This window comes from Rattus norvegicus, chromosome 3 (assembly GCF_021556685.1).
Source record: "Rattus norvegicus strain SHRSP/BbbUtx chromosome 3, alternate assembly SHRSP_T2T, whole genome shotgun sequence".
In the NCBI taxonomy this organism is placed as follows: domain Eukaryota; kingdom Metazoa; phylum Chordata; class Mammalia; order Rodentia; family Muridae; genus Rattus; species Rattus norvegicus.
Genome location: NC_141536.1, coordinates 2,647,878 through 2,670,054, shown reverse-complemented (window position 1 = coordinate 2,670,054; position 22,177 = coordinate 2,647,878). Strand labels below are relative to the sequence as shown.

The window sequence follows — 22,177 nt, the reverse complement described above, 5'->3', positions numbered from 1 at the left end:
GTCAGGTCAAAAGGATCAGAGATTCAAGATCATCCTCCATTATGAGGTTTGAGGCCAACCTGAGATGCATGGGGTGGGGGGATCAAAAGCAAAACAAAAGGAACAACATAAACGTCAGACTCCCCACTTCAAATCGTTCAAGGCTGCCTACTTCCAGGAACCAATTGCAGTCCTCAGAGGGGACAACGTCTCTACCCTTGAGTGCTCCTGAATCAGATCCCAACACCCTGCTCTTTTGAAAGACACTGTGCCTGCCATGCCCCTAGTACATTAACCTCCAGCGCACAGGCTGATACATGCTCTGCCTTCTATCCTGGAGAAATTGCTTGCTCATTGAAACCTACCCAAATGGAATCCCTGAATCAAGATGGGTTAGGAGGAAGCTCTAGCTGGAGAGTCTACCATATTACCACAACAAAAGGTTATCAGTGGTGTTCCTACTAAATGTAAGAGAGGCCATTCGAGTAAGAGCATTCCGCTTAGAGACTATGTCTATTTCAGTGCTGATATAAGGAAAATGTGAAAAAGTAGTTTCTGAATTAACAAATATGACTATGTTCAGATAGAGATTATATATGATATATATGACTCTCTGCATATATAACACTAACCCCAACCCCTTACTCCTAACCCTAAACCCTAGCTCCTAACCCTAACCCTGTGACATAGATTTTTTTAACATTACAGGAGAAGCTGGAAGGCAGCACACCCTATGAAGTGCTTGCTGTGCGTGCATGAAGTCCTGATTTGAATGGCAGCACCCAGATCAAAAGCAGGTCGTGGCAGCACACTTGTAATCTCTGCTCTGGAGAGAAAAACAAGCAGATCCCTAGGGCTCACTGGCCAGCAAGCCTAGCGTAAATGGGGAGCCCCAGGTCCCAGAGAGACCCTGAGTAGAAAGACAAGATGGCTCCCAAGCAAAGACATTTAAAGTTGACCTCTGGTTCACACATGCATATGCACACATGCATATGCACACATGTGCATGCACACCCACACACTCACTCATAAATTAAAAATTTTTTAAAAAGACTGTAAGAAAATAGAAATATTAGAATTGGCGACCTAGTGGCTTGTATTATAAAAGTTTATTTTTTTCCACTATAGGCTTGTTATACATGATATTAGATAAACGTTTTAAAAAGAATGTATGAATGAATGACTGAGCGAATGAAACCTAACAGTGGGGACTGTCTTCTCTAGCCCTCTAGCTGGCTGGCCTGAGCCAAGGAGGCAGTGTTTGAGTTGAAGGTATTCTGTTGAACTGTAATTGATATGTCAAAGCCAAGACATTACAAGGCTAGTCAGTAAACAAAACTGGATGTTAACCTGTCAAGTAAGAAACTGTAACTTCAAACAATTTCTCCATCTCTGCTGGTGCAGGCTTTAGGAAAACATGTCTCTTCCTTTAAGTTCACAGAACAAACTCAGGAACAAGTGGCAACCTCTTAGGGAAGACATCACTTCTGTAGCTCAGAGGCACTAGGGGAGTTAAAGCAAACACAGATTTGCTCCAGGTCTATGGCATTTTACACCCAGGTGGAATTTCACAAGAGGACTCTGTCTCTACCTACACCAGGAATGAGGCCATTTACCCTCACCCACCCATACCCACTTCACATGTTGCCAAGACCAAAGCCAGAGCAGAGTTGGTGTTTTCTCCAGGGAGACAGCAAAGCAGGCTCCTGCAGACAGAAGTATGCAAACTGTTACAAAGGCAATGTGGAGAAAGCTACAGGGAACTTACTAAGAAGTTCATGGCATGCTTGCTCACTCTCCTGTGATGTCAGCTCAGGCTGTGCAGTGTTTTGACACTTTAAAAAGTGTTGGCTTTGAAGAGGTGGCTCAGCTCCTTGTAGTCCTTTCAGCATGCTAGCTCAAATCTCTGTATCCATTGTCAGTCAAGCAGTTCACAACTGTCTGTATGTAACAACTCCAGCTTCAGGGGCCCAAGCCCTCTTCTGGCCCTTCCAACACAAGCAGACAAAGAGAAAGACACACACACACACACACACACACACACACACACACACACACAAACGAATAAAATAAAAACCTTATAAAGCATTTTATAGTATTGATTATAGTAAAGATGTCACGGGAGCAACCTTAATGACCACTAGGAAGGGTGAGATTTTATAAGGTTGTAATAAATGTTACAGAAATACACTGACCAGAGCATACTAAACAGCAGAACAAGCAAGTGAAACAGTAATATGGGCACTGTGGACCCACTGTTGTCAACGGCAACAATATTAAAGAAATAAATAGAAATGTACACACGAACCTACAGGATATTTTTGGTTTCTCCAGACAGGGTTTCTCTGTATTCTGTCCTGGAACTCACTTTGTAGACCAGGCTCGCCTAGAACTCACAGATATCTGTTTGCCTTTCTGACTCTGCTGGGATTGAAGGTGAGTGACACCACACCCAGCTCATACAAAAAAAAAAAAAAAAAAAAAAAAAGTTGTTCCTTTTTAAATTTCCCAAATTTTTAATTTTTTGATGAATATATCATTAGAACTATTTGTGTACTTATAGGTGACTCCAGAAAAACAAAAAAAAACAAAAAAAACCTGTAAAGTGCCTTAAGTTCCCTCAGGGTCTTTGGTATCTGCACCTTAGTCCCTCATTTTACTAAGCGATTTTCTTAGTGTTGAGGAGGGGAATCAAGGGAATGCCTCTTAGCCAATGTCTTAGTTTCCTTTTCAAGTCCAACCCTTCTGTTTATTCAGCTGCAGGGTACACCTCTGCTTACCTCTCCAGACCACGAAGCCCCAAGCCTGTCCTCCTCCTAGGCGCCCACTTGCTCCCAGGTGGCCAGGAATAAGTGGGTGGGGGGAAGCCTGTGCACAGACTCAGCCAGACTCAGCACAGCCCAGGAGGTGTCCTCCATACAGGATCCGGCCACTGCTGTGACTCAAGTGGATGTCAGCCAGGAATGGGGCGATGGCTGGGAAGTCAGTAGGAAAATCATCAACGACATATTAAATCTCCCTGGGTAAGTCCTGGGTGGAGATGATCCCATTGGTGCTCACCTACAATAAGACCACAGGGCGGTGAGACAGTTCAGCAGGTAAGGGCACTCTGCTGTCAAACCTGATGACTTGAGTTTTAGGACCCGACAGAAGGTGGGATTAAAAAAAAAAAAACTGGTTGTTCTCTGCTCTTCACACGCATGAGGTAGCACGTGAATCCCGCCCCACATAAACATTTTTAAAAGGGCAAAACGGTGGTCGCTCAAACTGGTGGTGGGCAACCACCAGTCGAAGGCACCTACAGTCCGAGTTCTACTTGAGTCAAGAAGACTCCCTCCTCTTGGAAGGTTGGGACACATCCAGGACCAAACTCAACTTTGGCGACAGTGCTCAAGTGCACTGCAACTCACAGGTGCGGCCGCTCTTGAACCCGCTCATCTTTCTCCACCACTGCACACCTTGGGCGCCGTGTCCTTAATTAGATTGCTATGCCTGTGTGCACAGCCTCCCACCGCCCCTAAAGGCAAACCGCACTAGACGCCTCAATTTCATCTTCCTGCCTGGGAAGTCGAAGTAGAGGGGGACGGTTCCAGCTCTCCCTTGAAATGATCCTTATTCCTCCACAGTAGGGATCAAGAAGCTGCAGCACCGCTGCTAAGTCCGGTCCCCAGCGGCGATGACAGTTAAACATGGAGGTTAGTTGCTCGACACCCTGGGAAGAAAGTACAACCCCACACCAAGCCACGCACCTCTGGGAGCTGAACTTACGTAGAGGTTGCTGAACTGGACACCGTAGAAGCTACATCTACATACTGCTAGCTTCACCGCCGCGGAGCTTTCAACGTCGCCCTCCCGCAGCAGCCGGTCTCCCCACGACTCCCCGTAAGGAAAGAGCTCTTCAGGATGCAGAGCCCCAGCTCGTGACAGCAGCACAAGCACCAGGAGCAGCGATAGCGGTGATGGCGGTGCCAGCCGCCTGGCTGTCCGGTCCCAAGACATGCTCACCCCTCCCTGGCTCTGCCCTCCATACCTTGAGTCTCTGCAGGCCACTGTGCCCTCCAGACGCCCACTCGGACCTTTGGTCAGAAATGCGGGCCCAAACACCGCGCTGATTGGCTACAGCTCTCGGCCACTGACCAATCAGCGACTCCGAGAAAGTTTGCCAGCGGCCACTACAACTGACTCTCATTAGGTTTTCTAAGATTGCTGTAGTTTGGTGGAGCAGCCAGCCTGGGAAGGTGAGATTGTTGGCCAGATCTGGTCTGGGCTGTCCCAACTACTCCTGGGCTACCCACAACTCTCCAGTATGGGTTATGACACTGCAGGAGGTGACCTCCTGAGCTGGAGGGACACTCAGCGCGCTGGCAGCTGTAGGCTGTAAGCAACTGTGCCCTCTAGGTTGGCAGAGCGAGGGAGAGTAATGAGATTACACACTGGAGTTTTCTCCCTGCCCTGGCGTCCCGGGTACCCCTCCCGCAAGAGGCCAGGCCTTCTGATAAAGATTCAAAGGAGCTTTGTCTCTATCCCAGTACTGCTCCGCCCCACCCACATTTCCTGCTGAGAAGCATGCCTTTGTGAAAGGCTGACTCCCAAACTCTATCCCCAATCACTGGCTAACCTTTGGGAGGACACTGCCACCCTCTGAACTGTCCTCCCCAGCTGTTTACCTTCCCTGGGGCAAACCACCCTAGCGCGGACTGTGAATCTCACTTTGTTGTAACACCATTCAATTGGAGCCTGGAGTGAAGCTGCCTGGCGCCAGGGCAGGACAACTGAGTGTTTTCTCCCAAAGTTAAGGAACTGCCCGAGCAGGAGGCCAGAGTCCATAATCCCAGCTGCCCTGTAGGGCTGGAAACCTCACAACCTGGAAAGCAGCTGCACCTGTGTTGGGGAACCCCCTCCACCATAAACATCCCCTCTGCTATAAGTCTCAGGAGCCGGATGAGATTTTATTACCATTTTATTATCAGGAGTGTGAAATTTCCCACATACAGCCAGTTTTCTCTCAGCTAGGCCCGCCCGCCATGGGCTCCTTAGAAGCAAAGGTAGTTTTTAAAAAAGCCTTAGAGATACTTTAAAGGACTCCCAAAACCAGCTTTCTCGTTGTGCTTATTCCCAGCCATGAAATTCTTACTTATTTATATATTATTTAATATATTTCTTTATTATTTGGCTCCAAGGAGCCAAATGCTAAAATCCTTGAATATACTAGACTGACAGACTCCGAATCAACAAAACAGAAAAGGCCCAGAGCAGTTTGTCCCCGCAAGCTGGAGAGAGCTATGTTTTCTCCCTCAGAAAACAAACTGAAGCTTGCACTTTTTTTTTCTCATTTGCCCCCCTGTGACCAAGTATTTACATTTTGCTGAGGACAAAATGGTGTCTCAGAGGCAGGAGGTGATTTGACTTGTCCAAAGTCACCTTATTTACTCTTCCACCCACAGTACATTCTGCCTCTGGCTCACCATCCCTCCATTCTGCATAACAATAGCTCTAACATTGACTGGACGTCTAGCCTACAAATTAGAGGCAAACCAAAATCCAAGATGGAATCCCCACAGCTTGATTTCCTAGTGTTCTCTTTCTTGTATAAATGCCCATCCTCCCATGCACTCCTACTCTCCAACAACACACCCCTGCCAACCTGAGAAGGGTCGGCTTTCTTGTGAATTCTGACCAACAGAATGGGGCCATAGTGTTCAGAATTCACTTCAATGGCCTCTCTGTCTTGCCAGTCAACACCATATCTCCATTGGATCTGAGGAAGCTATAGGAGGGCAACACATAGTAAAGAACTCCAGAGAGACTCTGGTCACCAGCCAGCAAGAACCAAACTGCCAAGAGACCTGTAAATGAGCTTCTGGAGTCTTGAGATGGCACCACAACCATGGTTGACTTTGGTTGTAGCCATGTGATAGACCCTTGAAGCAAGGGCCTCACTTAAGCCATAACACATTCTTAATTCATAATGACCCTGAGAATTACTAAATATGTGTTGTCTTAAGGCATTTCATTTGAGAGGAGTTGCTGGACATCAATAGATAACCAAATCAGAACACTGTGCTAAGGAAACTAAACTTGAAGAGTGCTTGGTTTGTTTGTTTGTTTGTTTGTTTGTTTTAAGGGATTGCTGTCACGTGACTGGTGTATGTCAAAGCTTATCTTTAAACCCAGTTTTGTCTTGTCTCTGGACTTCTACCTTCAACTGCAAATTGTACTGACTCAATGGCATTTTTACTTTGCAATGTAACTTAGGTTAGATTCACCTCTAGCTATGCTATCAGCTGTCAAATGCCACCTCCTACATTTCATGATGCAGAATAACTCAAACACTAGTCCCGTTCCCTGTGGTGGGTAAATTTTTCCACCAGTCTACAAATGACCCTTTGTATCTCTCAAGGCATGAAGCAATAGTCTTCAGGATGCTTTCCTGGACAACAACTTGATTTAGAAGCCTCTTGCTCAGCACATACCCCACGTTTACTTACCAAGGTGGAATGCCTTCCCATATCTCTCTTGTGATCTAATTAGACACCTTCAGTATGTTTTGGGAGAAGAAATGTTGTCTTATTCTGATCCTGTCAAATGCCTAGAAATTCGAGGAGTATTTGTTGAGTGAGTGAAGCCCAGCAAGCCAGCCTGGGACAAGGACCCAGTTTTGCTGGCCCAGAACAGCGGTCTTTCTCACTGTCCACCCCACCTTTTCTACTGATGGGACCTACTTTGCAATCCTCTTTACCAGGCTGCTTAGCAACCCACCCACTACTGTACTCCAGTTTTCATCAGTCTCTCATTCATTTGGCAATATTCCTGCAAGCTTACCCAGGTGGGTAAGCTATGATGGGTTTCATGACCTGGTCCTCGACCTTACTGGCCCACGATCACAATTAGGTTTGGAAACTGAAGCATATGTACAAGGCTCTAACATACCATGTAGTCACCAGCAAAACAGGCAAACTGACTTTGAAAGTAAAGATAGTACTGGATTTGATTCCTACATAATCTGAGGATCAAGAAGTGAATCCGGCAGAGAGATGGCTGAAGTGAATGGTCTTGTGTCCCTGAATTACAGCTGTACTTAAACAGACATTCTTTGGAGCTTTTACATTTGTTTTTAAATGACTCCTTGGCATCAAAAGAGAGGCTTCTCCTTTAAAATGTCACTTTGTGTCTTGGGGAAAAGACAATTTCTGTCATAGCTGTTCCACTAATCAGAGGGAAGAGCTGCTTCTCTGGTACCTATAGCTCCGTTTGCAAGGATAGAATTTCTGTGAGCTGCCCAGCTGGCTGAAGAGGCAGAGGCCCCTTTCAAGCTCAGATTCTAAGGGACTACAGAAGTGTTGGGTCCTTGGTCTTGGGTTGGGTCCTTATGGTGACTGACACCATTTGAGAACTGAGATTATTTTATCCCCCTCAAGATAGGGACTGAGCCAGACACCATGCTTCCCAATTGATCTCACGTGACTCTCCACACATTCCTGTTATGAATACTGTGACCTCAAGAATGATGATACTTCCTGTTATTTTGCTTAGGAAAATGAAAGCACATCTGTTCCTCTGTGTGCAGATAGATGCAAGTTCTCAAGAGCACATTCCATGCATACGCAGGGGAGCATGCTCAATGTTTAGTCAGATGAGCATGCTCAATGGTTAGTGAGATGAGCATGCTCAATGGTTAGTCAGAGGAGCATGCTCAATGGTTAGTCAGAGGAGCATGCTCAATGTTTAGTCTGATGAGCATGCTCAATGGTTAGTCAGATGAGCATGCTCCAAGGATAGACCAGAAGTATATGCTCCATGGACTGTCAGGCAAGCATGTGCCATGCAAAGTCAGGGGAGCACACGCTCTGTGTAGCCCAGCTCTTTTAGTACTCAGGGACTCTTTGCATAACTTTGCTATCCAATTATATTCCAAGGTTGGTGTGATGGCCTGTGAAAAAATAGAATAGGGCAAATTAGCACGTCTTCTCAGACTGAGGCGCACGTGGAATTATGTTGGGCCTCAGAAATACCACGCGCAAGATAGTATTTGATGTAAGATGTACGGTGTATAATGACTGTGAGTGTTGCAGTCTTGTCATCTGTGTTACTGACCATGTAGGTTTCCTATAATTTTAAATACAGAGATGGTGTAGAACTAGAGTTTTTAAAAGGTTACTCATTGTCAGAGTCCGGATGTGCAGGGCCGGACGTGCCTGAGGGAGACCCAGAGATAGGACTTGCCAAACCAGCTATCAGTCCCAAGGACATTGATCATCTGTAGCCACCCCCTCCCCTTCCTTCACCCCCCTGAGTGAGATGAGCCACCCTACCTGCCTGCCGAGCTGCTAGAGAGCACGTACTCCTTGCTGATGTAAATTTGAGCCGAAAGTAACTGTGCACCATTTGAATTGACCAATCATGTGTAACCGCGCGAATGCCCCTAACCTCCCCTATATAGACCCCGGAGTTTGGAGGCTCAGGGTCGATTCCTCTGTCTCCTGTGTGGGATACATATCGACCCGAGATCCCGCTAATAGGGATCTCGTTAATAAAAGCTACCTCTTGCTGTTACATCAAGACGGCTACTCGAGATTCCTGGGGGCACCCCACCCTGCGATTGGAGCGAGAGACTAGGCTCCCCGTTTTGGGGTACGCTCTTTCAATGGTATGGGGGGGCATTCAGATTCTTTCCCAACAGCCTTCCTCTTCTTTTCTTTGGACTCAAAAGCTTCATACTGTTCAGATTCTAAGTGGAGCCAAGCTAGGTATGGTGGCCCCCATTCTGACAGACAACTAAAATTGGTCCGGCAGTCATGATTACAGTTGCTACCTCTTCCATTGCAGAACACATCCCTTGGATGTCTGAAATGTGTGTTGGGGCTTTTCCTATGCACCCCTAGGACAGCATTGAGTTGTTAATTAGGTGCAGCTGAAGGGGCTGGAGACAGCTCAGCAGTTAAAAGAATTTGCTGCTCTCAGAGAGCCCCTGAGTTTGGTACTGGGCACCCACTTCATGCAACTCAGGACTGTTTCATACTCTAGGGAACGTGGAAACCAGAGACATGCAGACACACATACCTACACGTAGTAAAAATCATAATAAAAGTAAGCCCTAAAGGCATTAACAAAACAGAATGGAACAAGATGCTTTAATAAGACTTACTGAAAAAAACCTATGCATTATTTATTTCTGGAAGTTTGGGGGCTGCAGGGAGTTGGCCATGAATAACTAAGCCAATAAAATACAAAGCCATGGATACAGGGCGATGCCTGAATGCCTTTTCTCATTCCTACAAGTGTCTTCTGTGTCTTCAACCGTTCCCTTCCTATTGGCCTTTCTCCTAATCCCTAACTATACCTCAGTCAAGCCATTAATATTTTTCTCTACTTCCTACTGCATTGATTTTCTTCCTCTGCATTTTTAGAGCCTCTGCTAAGAAGGAATTTAAACTAGCCAGGTGCCTTCCTTTACAATACAGGGAAATGGACTGTTCCATTTCCACCAATAGATGGCTCAGATCGAGACCAGCTATGAAATCATATGACAAAATTCTCTATGCAATTTTCAGCCTTTTACCTTTAGACCTCTTTGGTATTTCTCACCCTTCTGGAGTCTCTTTCTAGAAATTCTCTGCCCGGCTCTCCTCTCTCCTTAAGAGAATTCCTTAAGGTCTTTCTTTTATGCCTCTGCTCTAAAAGCATGTCATTACTGAGGCCTGATTCTCTTTCTGCTCCATGCCATCCTGGAGTGTCCAGACTCTTCTAATGGCCCCTGCTCACAGCTAGAGTCTCAGACCCAGCCCTGAGCCTTTGGCTTTTGAACTTACATCCAGCCTTTTGCTGAGTTTCCCCTGAGACTCCACATCAAGAACTAGAAGAATTTCTACATTCCACGTTTCTTCTAAAGGCATGTATTGTTACCATTAGCCTGCTGCAAGTCCTCATTGTATCTCACCTGCTCCCTATGGTAGAAGAAATGGTAGCTTAACTTATTCGTTGTTTATTCCCAGTTTCCCATGCCCAGACCTTTTATACAAGGAGAATTACTGCTTGCTTAGCTTTTCTTACAGCCAAAGGTGGCCATTGGAGATGGTATGTACCTGACTTGCAGAAATCTACTGAGGCTGTTGGTCTCTGGAAGGGCCTTTATGATGGATGATAAAGGAACTGTTGGCTTATATCCCATTCTTGTGTCATTAAACACAATTGCAAGGTCCTGTGCTCAACCAACCATCTTCTTATGGCAGAATGGCCTCTATGAGAGCAAAGCATGACAAAGCCAAACTGCAGAGAGCCCTGCCTTCCTGTCACCACCCCTTCACTGTGAGAGAAAACACACCATTGCTGGCCTAAACTTTTCTTACCTGTAGGAATTCCTATGCCTTATTAATACACTCTACACTTAACCCTGCACTGTCCATAAAATTTAAACAAATCTATGGTATATCTCTGTCTGACAAGCTTGGGTGGAGCTTCCCCACCTTCCTGGAAAGCTAATGCTGTTCTATATCTCCTCTGATATATACTGTTCTTTCCAGCCTTACATCCTCAGAATCTGCAATAGCAGCTGGATCCTGGTATATCTCATCAGATGCTGCTCCTTGCCATTCCCACCTGCAGATGTTCCAAAGAACCTGCTCTTTCTACATGCCTAATACTTGGGCATATGTTTCTCAGCCTTTCCTCTAAACTCTCCAGTATTCTAGTTAGGTCTGTCATTTCCAAAGGCTCCAGGGTTTGAACTGTAGTTTCATGTCATGGTACATCTTTGACCCACTCTGTCTGTCTCTGTCTCTCTGCTCTCTTATCTACCTTATGTAGTCACTTAAGAATGCTTGTTTCTCTGATCATAGGACAAGAGAAAGCTTTACAAATGTATTCCTGGCTGGATTTGCATAGTCATTGGAATGTGGTCAGCGATGCATAGTATCTCTTTATCTTATTTTTCACAGCACAGACCTGCTACACAGGGATGTTCAGTAAACCCTTGCTGACATGAATAGGAAAAAATACTACTAGAATGGCTTTCCTAACTCCCACACTTTCTCCTGTATAATCCACTCCCTGATTCTTTGCATTCTTGCTACATTCTTGATTGTTAGTAGGAATACATGAGACTTGAGTTAAAAAACAAAGAAAAACAAGAAGCAAACCCACACACAAACTATACTTAAGTATATTCTATCAGTCTCTATGTCCTCCACACAGAAGTCTTCCCCTCCCCAGACTCTGTTTCTCTTAGGTTCTCCTTTTCATTTCCTTTAAGACTTTCCCAGCTGCCCTAACACAGTGTTCTGTAAATAAATGCTGGTGTACTTGTGATGATGCAGAAAGAGCTCATGGCTGCCCAAATATAACATCAGTGTGAGCTGTCTCCACTGGGTAGTGAAAGCAGCCATGTTTCCAGTTGTCTTTGGCTTTCTTTGTGCTGTTTGCCTAGATATGCTCTGCTTTTCCCCAAATCAAATCACCTGTTATTGTTACATGTGACCTGCTGGCCACCAGCACTTCCTCTAGAACTTGGTACTTGAGCCAGTACGATGTTCCTGAAGTCAATGATAGCAATAGCAAGCCTTAACTGAGCCATCTATAACATACAGGGCTCGGCCTGGGCACTCTTTCCACTGTTTTGTTTATCCGGTAATCGTGCCTCATTTTCAGATACAGAAATGGAGTGTAGAGGGATTACCTGCCTTAACCAAGAACCCACTCAGCCAGAGTGAAAACCAAACTTCAAGCCCACGCTATCTGACCTCTTACCTCCGTCAAAACATGGGCAACAGCTGAAGCTCTAATTCTGCCAGCCAGTTCTTGTGTTCCCAATTTTCATGAAGCTAGAATTATGTGTGCTCAACTGGACATACCTCATAAAATTAGAGGACTTTAAATATCTGAATTCTTTAGTCTGAAAAAATATGACACCATGCCCTTTAAAAGCTTGCAGTCTAGATTTGTTGATGATGTTCTCATAATTTATTAAAAATTTATTACACAATAGACATTGCAATGGATTCACAATCTTCATCACATCATATGAGGTAAGAAAATTGAGATTTTGAAATTTTAAGTGGCTTGCTTGTGCTCCAACAGCTAACAGTAGCTAAATGAGAATCTGAATGGCCCGAAAAGCAACCTCACACATAAATATAGCTATGCTTCATTAACCCAGCAGCAGGAAAAGGGGTTGTAAGCCATCCAGAATTACTTCAAAGTTCTCAGAATTCTTCCGAGAATGAGCATCACACATTGTACCACAACATAAAATACTAAATGAAGAATGGGTTCCACTGAGATGGTATCGTTTACTGGTACTAGAGTGTCTTGTTACACACTGCATGTCTCTGCCTACTGAAATACTATTGTCATGATTATCCTGGGCAGTAGTGAGTTCTCACTTTCTCAGTGATGGAAAAGGGGGCTATATTCTAAGGCTGTGTTTCTTCTTTGTTTTGGTCATTGTGTTGGCTACTTTTAACTGTCATTTTTACACAATCTAGAATCACCTGGGAAGAGAGTCTTACTTAGGAATTGTTTGGATCATGTTGGACTATAGGCATGTTTTGGTGGTTGTGGTGGTGGTGGTGGTAGATATCTTGAATTTTTTTTTTTAATCTCAGCACCCAACGACTATCTTATTCTTGGTACCAATTTTTGTTCTAGTCTTATTTGCCTTACTGTCATTACATATCCTGGCAAGAATCAACTTAGGGAACAAGGGAGTATGGTGGCTTGAATGAGAATGGCTGCCAAAGGTTCATAAGTTTGAATACTTAGTAAGAAGTCCTAGCTCACTATGGGCAGCACCATTCCCTAGGTTGGGCCCTGAACTATATATAGAAGTGAAAAAAGCTTCTAAGTAACTATCCCTGCAAATATGCTCTCTTTACTCTTGACTGTGAATATTCTTTAGCCATCTGCCTCAAATTCCTGCAATTCCTATGATTTTCTTGAAATAATGGACTGTTACCTGAAATTGTAAGTCAAATAAACTCTGTTTGTCACTATTCTATTGCTATGAGGAGACACCATGACTAAAGCAACTCTTGTAAAAGGAAACATTTAATTGGGGGCTTGTTTACAGTTTTAGAAAATCAGTACACGTTATCATGGCCCGAAGCAAATAAGAAGGTGCTGGGGCAGTAACTGAGAGCTATACATCCTAATATATCCCAGAATGATACACTGGACTTTGAAACCTCTAAACCCATTCCTCCAATAACATGCCTCCTCCAATAAGGCCATACCTATCCCCAAAGGCCACACCTCCTAATCCTTCTCAAATCATTCAACTCCCTGATGACTGAGTATTCAAACATATAAGCCTATTGGGGTTCATATACAAAAGAATGTAAATGACTAAACTAAGTACTACACCAAGGACTGTGGAGAACCAACCCACTCATTGGACATTCTGTGCATGTGATGGCTTGTACTGGGTAGGGTTTCCCCTAAAAGGAAGAAACACACAATGTAAAGCTATAAAACTATAGGATACCACAAACTGTGGCTTTCTTCTTTGTGAAACATTAACAGACTTTAAAAATTCAGTTTTTACAAAAATCGCAAGCAACAGAATACTGAGGCAGCCACATGCCCCTCCCTCTATAAGAGGTCTGAAATGGCACTGTTGTTTTTTCCTGATCTTTGAGAAGTTTCAGATGGGTTCTATTTAAAAGCCCTCATTGGGATCTAGAGGTGAGGTGGTCCATTCAGATATTTTGATGTTCAGAAGCCTACCTCCAAGAAGAAAAACGGACCAACCAACTTAGCCTCAACACAACCCTTTTCTTCTGGTCAACTTTAAATAGTGGGAAGGAAGAATAAAACAATAAAAGCCTAAAGCATTGGGTTGGGGATTTAGCTCAGTGGTAGAGCGCTTGCCTAGTAAGCGTAAGGCCCTGGGTTCGGTCCCCAGCTCCGAAAAAAAAAAAAAAAAAAAAGCCTAAAGCATAATAAGGTTATGAGGAGGTAAAGAGCTACTCTACCGATAAAAAACTCCACAAAGGTCCTCTGAGGTAATCCAAAGCTAGAACTGAAGCATATAGATTCACTGAATCCCAGACAGTTATATAATACAAGTGTCATGTATTTTACACACTGCAGGGCCACTAAGAATTGCACCCCAAGCACCATCAACTGTGTCCTGTGTATTGAGGACTTACACATTCTGTTTAAGTAGTTTCTGACTACATGAGTTCTCTACTGTGTGGTGATATTTTGGTACAATCCCTCTAGGACTTTGCCCATCCTACAGGCTTGCCTTCTCTTGGGCATGCTTGAGGTTTTAGGCACAGTCAAAACAATAGGCCATGTCTTTCCATTCTCCCTCTGTATTGTTAAGTCAGCAGAAGACAAAGCAACTCAAATTGCACTAAAGGTACCTTGGCTGAATTATAATTAATTTTGTTAGGCTTTCCGTTTTAAATTTTCATCGCATTTTTATGTGTATGTATGTATATACATGTATGGGTGCGGAGGACAGAGGCCAACTTGTGGGTGGTAGCTCCTTCTACCATATGTGATCCAGGCATTGAATTCAAGTTATCAAGTTTTGTGGCAAAAGCCTTTTGCTGAGCCTTCATGCTGGTCCTCAATTTTTATAATAGTTCTTCATGAGGAAAATGGACATGACAAACAGATCTTATATTCATGATTATTATTAGTGTTGGCGAACTTTCCCATATTGATGTAAAAGGGTAAAAAAACCCTCCTAAACATTAATGATTGAACAAAGTGAGCATTCAACTAAATGGGTGGCTCCTCAGCTAGGCTTTGAGAAATTAGAAATCTACAGAAATAGCCAAGCCCAGGAGTTTAATGTAGGCCTTGTTCTGTCTGAGAACAGAACTTCGACTAGATGTTGACCCTTCACATCATTGTGTTGAACATTGAGCATCCTATTTCCCCAGTCCATCCCTCTCCTGTATTCTGCTGAAATCTGTGGCACTGTTCTGTGTAAGGTGATGCCATTATGGAGCAAGGCGAGTCCGGGATAAGGCATACCTTATCATTGGATGAGAAGGAAGGATAGGTGGGGAAAAGTCTAGGAAGGAGGGAGGAGAAAGAGAGGTGAGGAAAATCAAGATGGGGACAACAGAGCAGGATGATCCAGGTCCAGTTGGATAGTTTTCCAAAGCATTATTTAAATTTGGCTTATGAGAAAGGAACAGATTTGGAGAGATAACAGTACTTGTTTGGTTCACATGGTATGAAAGAAACCAGTATGTTTACTTCCCTTTGACTCATGACCCCAGTCTTCACTCTTTTTGTGAGTGACATCTTAAAAGGACAAAGTTTTGCATTTTGCCATATATTCATGAGTGTATGTTCATCCAAATTACTGGCAGTATTTCATTATTTTTGCCTAAGAAGATGTTGTCTGATTCCTGGCTTCAACATATGAATATTTGACTACGTTTGTATGTTTACAGCATGCATGTAGAGGCCAGAAAATGTTGCATATCCTGAAACTGGAGTTACAGATGGTTCCAAGTTGCCTTGTGTGCGCTGGAAACTAAACCTTAGTCCTGTGCAAGAGAAGCAAGTGTTCTCAAGTGCTGAACCATCTCTTCAGCTCCAGTTTTTACTTTTTCTCCCCAAAAGTTTAGTTAAGAGTTTTAGTTGGCACACAAAATCATGGGATTTATTCTTGTCATGGACCCCCTTCTGCTTTCACAGTATTACGTCTGAGTATTTTCTAGTTTATCTACTTTGTTGTGAGAATATGTTCATATCATATCCAAGAAATCATTAACAAATCCACTGTCAAAATATTTACCTATTTTCTTTTTCTTGAGTTCAGTAGTTTTGGTCTTATGTTTAAGTCTATTTTAAAATCTATTATGAATTAATATTTATATACAGTGTAAGCTAATGGTCCATCTTCTTTTGCATGTGATATCCCAGTTTCACTAATTCTCTTCATGTAAAAGACTGTCCCATTGATTTCTTACAGAGAAGCCCCTTTAAATACAAATGTCCCTGGATTGCACTATACCTTAAGGTCCTCAGTTGTAAGTAACTGCCTAAGTAGGAAACTGATGGCTAAGGTAAGGGGGAATGGTATTGAGAAAGAGAGATATGTGTGGGCCCAAACCCAGCTTATCTCGCCTTGTCTAAGAGTGGCCCCTTGTTGCTTTCTCTACATTTGTGGCACATTATGTGTTATGTCATACAACTAAAATGGGCACAATAGTGAACTCATTGTACATTTGTTTTAGTTAACAAATATTTTTTATAACTATTAAGTGAGGGTAAGGTAGCACTTTGTATCTGTATATGACCACAGCAATGAGACTGAATAAAGTCACTCAAAGGCAGTTGCACTTACTTGTTTTCGTTATTGGTTCGTTTGAGATAGGATCTAACTACATAGCTATCTAGCCTCTGTTGGCTTGGACTCAGAATCCTCTTGCCTTAGCTTCTTCCTGTGTTCTGGGATTACAGGTATGACTTACTGTACCTGGCTTGTTCTTCCTATGTCTCCTCCCACAACACTGCCATTACCACTCCTAGGTAGCCCAAACCAGCCATAACTGTTCAGCCTCAGTCTTCTGAGTGTTGAAATTACGGGGGCATGGGGAGCAAACAAGCTTCAGTTTCTTTCATTAATACTTCATATCTTTAGGAGTTACAAATGCCATTAGCTGTATTTGGGAGCATTTTGTCAGGGTGTGATAAATGAGCTCTTTATTATTTATTGTATAAGTAATTTTCTTAGTAAATATGTGAAATGCCACTTTTGCAAAACCTGATTGTTCCTAATGATGATAGTTCCTTTGACAAATATTAAAATTAAGAATCAAATGTGGTAGTGTATGCCAAGACCCAGTCTGAGTCAGTAGGATAATTTTGAGTTCTAGGCCATCCTTGGCTATAGAGACCCTGTGTCAGAAAAACCAAAAAATAAGCAAAATTAAGTAAAGCTTACCAATGCCCATGTAAGCAGACAAAAGGAAGTTTTTTGATGGCATGTGAGAGGCCTCTTAACATGTACATTGAAGTCCAGAATGAGCTGCTACTGCTGTGCCCATCAAGAAGGACACATGCTTTAGTAATCCTGTAAGAAGCCTATTTTAAACATTCTAAATCCATGCTGCTCTATCATTCCCCTTCCATTGAAGGGAAGCCAACTGGCTGACTGTTCTGGTATGTTGGATGGAACAGGGCATAGTTATACTTTATAGTCACTGATTGGCTGACATTTAATATTTTTGCCTTAATATTTCTTTACAGTTTTATCTTAACGAACCTTTCAGTGGTTGAGGCACTATGGGCAACTTTCATAGAGTCATATGAAAACAAGAAGTAAGAACTGTGTGGTACCGTGAAAGACAGTCTGGTTCCTGGTTGAACTAAGGCTAGAAATCCCGGTGACACTGAAGAGACAGTAGGCATTTCGCCTGACTCCTGGGAAACTAGGCAGATCACAAGCCCACAGCCCTCCATAGATTCATGGCCATCAGTCACAGAAGGGTAATGCCTCAAGTCCCTCCACAGGTAGAGGACATGGCCTGTGGTCTCATAGACTCAAGACAGATCTCCATTTTAATGAGGTACCAAAGGCCTGGAGGCTTAGCCAATAACCTTTCCTTCCTAGATATTTCACCCTTCAAAAGGTACTTAATCGCAAGTCCACCCTAAGAAGTGGGGTACGGTTTTAATCATTCACTTTTCACCATGCCGATAAATATCGTAAAACCATGGACTGCCTCATTTTATTGGGATTCACCATGGTGAGCCACAGAGAAGGCCTTAGACTACAGAGCCAGCATCTAATCTCCTACAGAAGGCCTCCCTGCTCTCCCAGCCACAGCAACCACCACAACCAAGCCAAACCAAGACCCCCTCACCAAGCCAAAGCCTCTCCTCAAAGGACCAGCTAGAGGCCCCCTTCTTTCCCTTTCAGCCCGGGACTAGATCCAGTTCCATGGGCCCCAACTCCATTCTCAACTCTTCTGTGGCATTCAGGGGCACCTAGATGCCTAAGAGCATAAGAACCAGACAGCCCCTGCCGTGTTGCAGGCCCAAGGAACCTCCCCAATCCCTCAGGAAGCTCCAGTGGTCCTGTGCCTCAGACTACATTTCATATCCTCCCACCCCCCAGAGCAGTGTCCCTTGACTTCCCATACAAACACTGGTCGATGGGGTAAGTGCAGTCATCTCCCACATCCCGCCTATTGCAGCCTTGCCCTGTGGCAGAGTGGACATGGGACTCACGCAACCCTACACTGAGGAATTTTACACTATTTTTAGCTGACTAGTTTAAATCAGTCTCATCTGTTCAAAACTCTTTTACTTTTAAACCTTGAGGAGACTCTATTCAGAACTTAAATCTAAAACTTACATAAGAAAAAGACTGCTAAAGACAGGATTAAACAATGGAACCCTCCTTACTTGACATATTTACGTTCAGTTCTCTTTACTCTGGTCACATCACTACCTAATATCCACATATGGCCCCACATGGGGATTTTCTGATCACTAGTCAGTCACATTTCTTGTTAATAGGTGAAGAGATCTGAGGCTCACGGCTCTTGAATATACCCTGTATAATAGCTAAGGTGGCAGTCCTTTGACTAAGATCTGAGCTGAGGTCTTTCATTAGTAAATCCTTTCCATTGTGTCTCTCTGTAGCGGTTGGATGGTGCCTTTAAGTGACTTTATGTTTTGTATAGTTTTCAGAGGGATTCTAAGTCTGTTCCAATATGCTTTTTGCTCTGCACTGGCAGGATAGAATCCTGTGATAAATCACTAAAGTGTTTTGAGGACATTCCCCAAATGATGGGCATAATGTGTTGTAGATTTATGAGTTCATGTCTAATTTACTTTTAAGCTTAAGTGTTTGACATCATCATTGATAGTTTCTCTGTTAATGCTGCAGAATACAGAGAACTTGTGGGCTGATTTGTTTTGTACCTTGTATTTTAGACACTGTTTCTCACTGATGCTCACCTGAGATGAGCAAACACCATACAATTAGCTTTGGAAACCCAATCACCTCAAACAAGGTGGTTTTCGCCTACAAGTCTAGCTTTATAATTGATGACTTGTCAATACAGAACCATTGCTTCCTAATGAGTCAGCGTAGTAAAGAGGACACATTGTAATTGCAAAAGTTGCTTGGAACAGGAAGAAAAACCTCATTTTTTGAACTATGCCTCATCATGTTACTAGTATCCTAATCCATTGCCCTCTTCCCTTTAGACAAAGTCTTTTTTAAATAAACAGACAAGTATTGTGGAGTGGGGAACCTCTCTATAGATAAGACCACAGAGACATTGATAAACTATTTCTTTTCTGGTGATCGTTATGGATTAGCAGAAATTTATGCTTTTATACCACGACACCTCATAGAGTATAATCCTATGAATGATTTGTAGTAATTTTCCACATACTACATGGTTCTTGTTGCTATCAATGAGGTCCAAATGCTGGAGTTTTTTCCTATACTACTTTTAGGAGAGAATTTGTGATCTATATGTTCAGAGTTTGAGTCTGAATTTTCAGAATTTTTTCTACGAAAAATGTTTTATTTTATTTTAATAATATGCATATGTATGTAGTAGCAGCTTGATGGTGATGGTGGGTATGCACACATGGGAATGAAGGTGCTGGCATCCAGAGAGTGTGTCTGAGCTCTTGGAGCTGAGTCAGGTGGTTGTGAGCTGCTAGATGTGTTTGCTTTGGCCAAACTCTGATCCTCTGCAAGAGTATTATATTCTCTTCTCTACAGAAGCATCTCTTCAGTCCTGGAAAAATTTTTTTCGTTCATTTTCCTTGTTTGTTTTTTGTTTTTGTTTTTTTTTTTCTTGGAAACAGGTTCTCACTATGTGTTAGTTTTCTGTCTAAGCTCCACTCCCACAGTTACTTGGTAACATCCAGGTATGCCTGGCATTATAAAAGGGGATGCTTGTCCCCTCCTCATTATCTTATTCTCTTCCTTTCTTGCTTCTTGTTCTTGCCCTGCCTCCCCTCTTCCCATTTGTCCCTTCTCTCCCCATTCTCCTTCCCCCTTCCCTCCACATGCTCATGGCCGGTCTTTACTCCTCTCCTCTTCTATTCTTCTCTCATTAAACATTTCCACATGGAACCTTGTTGTCCCATTGTAGTTTGTCTGGATGCGAAATGAGATTTCTACCCCAACATTATGTAGTCCTGGCTGGACTGAAACACTCTTTGCTACCCAATCACATGTACAGTTAATGGCAATTTAATATATTTTCATGATAATATTTGAGTATGTGAAACAAGATTCTTGTTGGTTTCAGTGAAATATGAACGTGTACATATGAATATGATCTCCATGTTTATGTCAGCTCAATCTAGGCTATAGTCATCATAAAGGAGGGGACCTCGATTAAGAAAATGCTTACCCATAAGATCAGGTTTTATTTTTATTTATCAAGCTTATAGGGTGTTATTTCAGTGATTTATACAGGAGGGCCCAGGCTGTTGTGGGTGTGGCCACCCCTGGCCTGGTGGTCCTGGGCTGTATAAGAAAGCAAGCTGAGGAAGCCAGTAAGCTCCCACTGGTTGACCACTGTACCAGTTCCTGCTTCTAGGTTGCTACCATGTTTGGGTTCCTGTCCCAAGTTCCTTCAGTGATGGATTACCAAGTGGAAGTGTAAGGCAAATACACTCTTTCCTTTGCAACTTGCTTCAGTGTTTCAGCACAGTGATAATAACCCTAACTAGGGCAATGAGTATCAATGCAAGTGTGTAGAAATGTATCACTTGCCTAGTATTTGGCCTTTTAGTAGAAGTTTTCGGGGGTTTAATTTCCGGAAAACTTGGTTTGTTTACTTCTAGTTTGTTCTTATTTCTTTTCTTAAAATTAATTTATTTATCTTATGTATGTAAGTACACTGTCACTCTCTTCAGACACACCAGAAGAGGGCATCAGATATCATTACAGAGCTGATCTGAGCTACCATGTGGTTGCTGGGAATTGAACTCAGGACCTCTGGAAGAGCAGTCAGGGCTCTTACCCACTGAGACATCTCTCCAGCCTCAGTTCTTTTTTGGTAATATAGAGATCAGTATTTTTGGAAGATTCTTCAACTCCAGTTCTCATTCCTTGCGTGTGGTGTTTGTCAAAATTATGGCTGCTCTTCAGCCACTCCTCTGGAGTTGACAGATTATTCTCAGAGAGGAAAGAATCCCATTGGGGGAAGTAGCAGGTATTTGTAAATTTTGTTCTCTTCAGATATTTATTTCACTAATTTCCACTACCTGGGAAGTGACTTTGCCTTGGGACAATTTTTTATAGAAAACATAGTTTTAGTTTCTTGTGGTGCTTGCTTGGTTTTGCGTTTTTCCTTAATTATTGACAGCAAACCCACAGCCTCTTCAATGACAGGCCAGTGCTGCACCCCTGATGCATATCCATAGCCTTAGCATCTTTCTCAGTGTCAGACTTGATACCCTCCTTGTTACACCATCAATAAGGATTTTCTCACTGGCTTTTCACAGCAGAAACTTTGGTGAGCATACCGTGCTCTTAAATGAATAATCAAATGAATTGATATTATTTTTATTTCTCACTTATTTTTCTTTTATTTATTCATTTTTTAAGAAATGAGACTATGGTTCTGAAGATGAGGCTGGTCCTGAGCTCATTATATACATGGGGCTAGCCTTGAACTTCTGATTCTTCTCATTGTACCTCCCAGACACTGAAATTAAAGGTGTAATACACCATACCTGGCTTTAAGTTTGAAGATATATTTTATTATTTGTAGAGAAATGGCATGAGGACACTGTTCCCAGCTTGCCAGCTTGCAGGCAACCTAGGGTGTTTGTCATTCTAAGCAAACTGAGACCAAGGAAGCAGACTTTCTCAAGCAGAGAATCCTGGTGCTCTGCCAAGTAAGCTGCAAACCTGAGGAAGAGACCTTCCTGTTGCTTTTCCCATGAGAAAGTAACTTTGTTTATAGTTTAATAGACATCTTGATGGGAAGCATGGTGGTGAGCAGAAGCAGAGAGAGCAGACTGGATATACAACAATCTTTACCTCTCAAAGCTTCCCTCCTGGGACATGCTTCTTCCAGCAAGGCCATACCTCTTAATACCTTCCAAAGAGCACCACCAGCTAAGTGTCTAAATATCAGAGTCTGTGAGGACATTCTCATGCATATGACTACATGTTGTTACATTTAATGACTGCCACATACACATTAGCAGAATGTTCAAGTCTGTTAAAAGTATGTGTATA

At 43.0% G+C, this 22,177-nt stretch overlaps 2 pseudogenes across 1 annotated transcript in view; both read right to left on the bottom strand.

Moving 5' to 3' along the window:
• The window catches only part of Nid2-ps16 (nidogen 2, pseudogene 15), a 1,080,338-nt pseudogene extending 1,076,264 nt beyond the window's left edge, over positions 1-4,074 (bottom strand). The window contains 1 exon segment of the transcript NR_172213.1: positions 3,729-4,074. The product of NR_172213.1 is annotated as a nidogen 2, pseudogene 15 (transcript).
• LOC148006397 (polyubiquitin-B-like) overlaps positions 1-22,177 on the bottom strand; it is a 674,037-nt pseudogene that overhangs the window by 361,537 nt on the left and 290,323 nt on the right.